This window comes from Parasteatoda tepidariorum, chromosome 1 (genome assembly GCF_043381705.1).
Source record: "Parasteatoda tepidariorum isolate YZ-2023 chromosome 1, CAS_Ptep_4.0, whole genome shotgun sequence".
In the NCBI taxonomy this organism is placed as follows: Eukaryota; Metazoa; Arthropoda; class Arachnida; order Araneae; family Theridiidae; genus Parasteatoda; species Parasteatoda tepidariorum.
Window position 1 is genome coordinate 95,099,188 of NC_092204.1, and position 5,966 is coordinate 95,105,153.

Consider the following 5,966-nt stretch of genomic DNA (forward strand, 5'->3'; position numbering starts at 1 on the left):
CGAATTTAAAGAGAAACTTAAAGTCTATGAAATAATAAAAAGTGATTCTGCAAAGAGTAAAAGTGCTTTCGATAAAATCAAAACAAAACATGACTTTGATAGTAAATATAATTCTTATGATAGAACAAAAGCAAAATATGATGATAGGTATAATGTAAGAAAAGATGTTTCAAATAGGAATAAAAATAAATATGAAAATAATAATGAAAAGATAAGGTATAATACTGATGTTGAAACTTTTAATAATAAATTGTGTTACAATTGTGGTTCAAGAAATCATATTTCAAAATATTGCATACATAAAGATAAGGGTTTAAAGGGTTTTAAATGTGAAGCGTTTGGACACGAAGCTTCGCAATGTCCAAAATAAAATGCAAAAACGGAAGTTGCTACTTTAAATGTTAGTGTAGAGCCAAAGTTGTTTAAAATGGTAACGGTTGATAACTTAACTGTGAAGTCTTTGATTGATACGGGAAGTCAAGCCACTTTAATCAAAAGATCAATTTTGAATAATTTAAACTCCAAAGAACTATTTCTATTTAATTCTACTCTAAACGGATTTGGTAAATCATTTACATCTTTCTTGATTTGAACTATCCAACCAAAATATGGAAATAAATATTGTTTTTTGTTTTTTATATTAAAAAATACTGTAAGTAAGTATGTTTTTAAAGCAAAAGTAGAATGGTAGTTTTAAGGAACGGAATTGAAAAGAGTTTTGCGGAGACAAAAATGTGATTTTTTTGCTATGTCGAATCCTATTAAGTTGTCAAAAAAGCTGGACTCGATTTCTTAAAAATGACATATCTGGTTTTTCAAATTTTTCTTGGAATTTTTATTTGAAGAATTGCTCTAAGAGCAATGAAACACTTGAAAAGAGCCCCAAATAGAAACTATATATTATATAATCTGTGACATAACATATGTTTCAAATCATTGTACATTTTCCTTTTTTTCCTTTCTATAATTGGAGATAAATGATAAGAATAATTAAAGTTCTTAGTGAAATCACGAGAGATTCTTCGTTGATACAGTAATATTTAAGTCTTAAAAATGCATGGGGTGTAATGCATGGAAATGGTTAAATATCTGGAGTAATATTAATTGGATTAAAAACCTAATGAGATGTTTTTTTAAAAACATATACATTGGAGCATCACACATCACTTAACCTTGGTCAAGCAACTATTTCCATTTTTAGGACTCTATCTTTTAACTCCCATGTCACGTAATTTTGACCAGGAACAGACCAACATCTCTTAGAAAGAACAGGCCTCAGCACGGGTTACCATAAATATCCCTTAGTAGTCCAAACGTAATGACATATTTTGTATATTTAACCACTGCGCAGCTTAGTACCCCTAACGTAATGACATCTTTCTTATTTTTCGCCTACTGCGCAGCTAACTTCGTCACATCGGACTACTAAATTGATCCGTGCTGAGGCCTTTCTACTTCTAGGAGGTGTTGAACAGACGCGGTAATATTGGAGCATCATTTTCAGTGCAAAATACAGAGGAAAACATAACGAATAAGAATGTTTTTGTATTGTTGTTTTCATGCATATTGTACTAAAAATAATGCTTCATGTTTTATTGAAACTTTACATCAGCTAAAATATAAAATATATTATTAACTACATTTTAAATAACTAACATCGTTATTGTGAACAAGTTTTGCATCTTTTTGTTTAGGAAAATACTGGTTATTTTACTTTAATAACTGACAGGTAATTTACTGACTGAAGTTTGTAGTTTTAACGAACTTCCATTTATCACTGAGTATATACACTACTTGAAAAAGCAGTGTACTCCATTTTGCCTATTTTTTAAAAATAATTTTTGCTTCAAATTTTGCAATAAAAACAAGAAAAAAATTAAATAACTCCTCACTGATTCATTTTTCTGTTACGAAATCGTCTATTTTAAAAACAATATTTCACTGGAAACAAACACCTAGTAGAAATATTATAATGGAATAATATCATACGAAAGTAAAATAATAAAGTATAATCATCTATTATGAAAATAATGTGTCAACGAAAACATCTTGAAGAATAATATCATCATGTCACGTGAAAATAATAATTATCGAAAGTCTTGTTGAATAATAATAATAGTATGCTATATAAAAATAAAAGTTTTAACATCTATTAGGAAAATAATATTACATAGAATAAAACTTGCAAGACATTCAAATGAGACATTCATCCTGGTGAGCAAAGAAATGCACAAATTAACATTTTATTTCCAATGACACAATCAACATTACTTTTTGTCTTTGTCATTTATTTGAGGAAAACAAATTACATTTTTTTGTCCCTAGAAGACAACGACGCGTCAAACAAAGGAATTGTTAAGACTGTTACAATTAATCTTAATCAGTAGGAATAGTTAGGGTAAAAGTTTTCTTTTAAAGCTGTAGTAAAAATCACAACATTAAGAATAGAGAATAATCAATTTTAATGTCACTGGATCGAATGTAATTGTAACTTAACTAAAAAAAGCTTTCCATACAGTTCGCTTACACGGCGACAAAGAAATTCTTCATTCCTTTTTTGCGATTGCAACAAAGAAGTAAAAATTAAAGCATATGATCTGTTATAACCATGAAAACGTAAACGTACAAATTTCTGAATGAAAATTCTCCCGCAGTGGGCTGATCGTTAGGACACGGTTCCCAGCAGATCACCGAAGTCAAGCATCACTGGCTGCGGTCAGTGTGCGGGTGGGTGACCACTTGGATCAGTCTGCGTAGGGACCGAGGGTGTGCGGTATTGGTCATCGTTAAGCGGTTCTACCGTGAAGTGCTCGATTTCGCGTGCCGGTCGTCGGGCTACCGAAGCGGGGGTGCCCTCGCTGCACAGGATCAAAATTTTGAATGAATGTCTTCGGATCGTCCTCAGGGATTTTTTCCCAGACCGTCGCCAATAGGCCATTACGCAGATCTAGTGCGACATAAATGAACTACTACTACAACTGTATGAAAATTCTTTCCTCGCATGAACAGCGTAAAGCTGAAACCAACTGAGCTATAAGTTGGGAAGATTTGAAAGGTTAAAAGTGAATAGTTCATATCAACAGGCAAAGTGTTCTATATAAAATTCCTCGAAGCTTTCATTCAATGTTATTGACTTTCATTGAAAAATGAGTAATGGGTATAGGTCGTGCTTTTACGCTCTTTGAAAAAAAGCATGCTTGAAGAGCTGAAAACAACGTTTATAACAGTTACGAAGGTTCTTGTTGTTGTTCTTGTAGTTCATTTACGTCACACTAGAGTAGCACAATGAGCTATTGGCGACGGTCTGGGAAACATCCCTGAGGATGATCCGAAGACATGCCATCACAATTTTGATCCTCTGCAGAGGGGATGGCACCCCCGCCTCGGTAGCCCGACGTGTAAATGTACAGTTACGAAGGACGCAACATTAAAAAAATGCATCAGAGACGTGGCGTCATACATGATTTAACTGTTAATGAAGGACATGACAACAATGTCATGGCCGAAATATGTTGATTCTGTGCTGCTCACTTCTGGAAAAAATTTAAAAAAATTATTTTGGGAAGTATGCTAAATATTGCCATGGTGGGCTGAATTGAATACCGACCCGCCCCAACAGCATCTGGGGAATACTGAAGTCTCGAAATGTCCGTGTCCCGTCAGTACAAGAAAAATATATTGTGATGATCGAAAAAGGTCTTCAAATGAAGCAACCATGAGAGTGGTCCTCGCTTGCACTGGTGTAAGTGTACAGATGTAAAGATGTGCTGTTTACAAAGTTCCAAGCTACAACTGAAGAATGTTCCATAACATACATTTACAAATGTTACGTGCCTTATTGGAAAGGACAGCAAAATTTGGAACATAATATATGAACATTAATTGTAAATAAAGGTGTCCAGATATAAATTTGAAACATAACATAGCATCTATATCATTAACTAATTGGTTAAAGATGTTCCAAAAATATCGATAGCAGCAAGAAAACAAATATAAAGATGACTGGTTTTTACATAGTACCAAAACAGTAATTGAGAAAGTTCACAATGTAAATGCACACATGTAAGGATGTACTGTTTACAGAGCTTTATGCTAAAACTAAAGAATTTTCAGGAATATAAATTTACAGTTGTAAAAGTGTGTTGTGAAAGTCAGCATACAGGAGTCAAAAGTTCCAAGTAAATAAAACGTCCTGGAAAAAGTACTGTTACTGATAAATGTTTCATAGAAGTAAAGATGAATCAAATCATATTACAAAAATTTATAACTAGTTCAAGGCATAGTACATGTGAATTGAACCCTAATGAATAATGTCTTTGTAAACAGTTTCACTAAGTTTCAAAATATAAAAAGGATGCATTAATGTAAATATTCAGATGTAATGATAAATCTTAAGATAATATCTGAATCAGTTCTAAAGCCAGCCTCACTTATATAAAAGTTTCAATAAAGTGATATTAGACAGCCTGTACCTTAAAATGAAAGATGCATGAATATTTGGGAATAGGTTATCGAAGTTTCCATATCATTTCACAAAAAAGATATGCGTCACTATACTCAATATATTGAAGTAATTTACGTATACAGATGAAACATTAGATGAAACTGGAAAATTAATGTATTATATTAAATGAAGTTGTTTGCATTCAGATTTTTCAAATATTTTATTTTGATGTGAGGCATGTGCTCTATGGTTGGTTAGAAATTGGTTAATGTAAAAATTTCCAAACGCATATTTGATCTGTACTTGGTCAAAATTTCTGTTAGTATGTCTTCCCTTTGTACGCGGATTGCTCCACCTGATATGTCAGGAGTCCATGGCTTCGTCAGTAAGTCTTTTTCTAATTGTACGTTTTGATTCTTCATCAATTTAACTAAATGTTTAAAGTTAATCTGTTCTTTTATTTTTTTTTCAACATTTGAATTGATATAACTAATTTCACGTGACAATGAAATGGGCAGCAAAATAGTATTTAGCATAATAGTATTTAGTAATAGCAAAATAGTTTGGAAGAATAAATTTTAATGGAAAGAAAACATATTTTAATCGTCTATATGCCAATTCTTTTAAAATGGCGCATAGACTTTAAATTTAATGAGCAATTAAAGTTCAAACATTATTCTTTTTCCTATATTTAAAATTTACATTATTAATTTTTTTTTTTTTGCATTTAGTTCCGTTTCCAAAATCATTTGATTTTTTTTAATGAATTTTGTAAATTTGATATAATTTTTAAATTTTTAGTCTGCTTGTATTATAATTTACTAGACATCTAATTTTTATAATATGGTATCAATAATTGCAAGATTTAAAAGGGTTAACATAACCTTCTTTTAGACACCAAATTTAAACTTTTATTTTAAAGTCAAAATATTAGTTTAAATCCTAATGTTCAAGAGTTCTATTTTTGATTTCAGGTGATTCATTGAGTTATGTGCTTATCTCAATAAATTGGTATTAGGAAACTTATACACGATAAATAACAATGTTTGAATAGAGAAGGGGGAATGAATGTGTTTAGATTCGATTTCTTTTGACAGGATTTAGCAGGTCGCTGATAGAGTAATTCTAATAGAAAGTACTACAAAATATGAACTTAATTATCATACATAGGGTTTTCCCCCTATTGTTGAAGTTCTAACAAATTTAAAATAAATTCTTTTTAAATAACGCTTTTCTTTTTTAATAATCTCTTATAATGTTGAGCTTTAAATCATAAAGCCAATTTCTTACAACCGGGTTTCAAATGAAGTGCTTTGAAATCAAGTACGGTATTTTCTTGTATATAGGACAAAAAGTGTTAAGTCCAGTGACCAGTGCTTCCGGTAAATTTTAAAATCTCAAATCAACCTAATTTCGATTTAATATTATTATTGAGATATATTTGTTTAGAATTTTAAGTTTATACATTCCTTTATGGTTTCGATCGTTCATTTAGAAGTCTTTCTTCTACAATAACATTTAA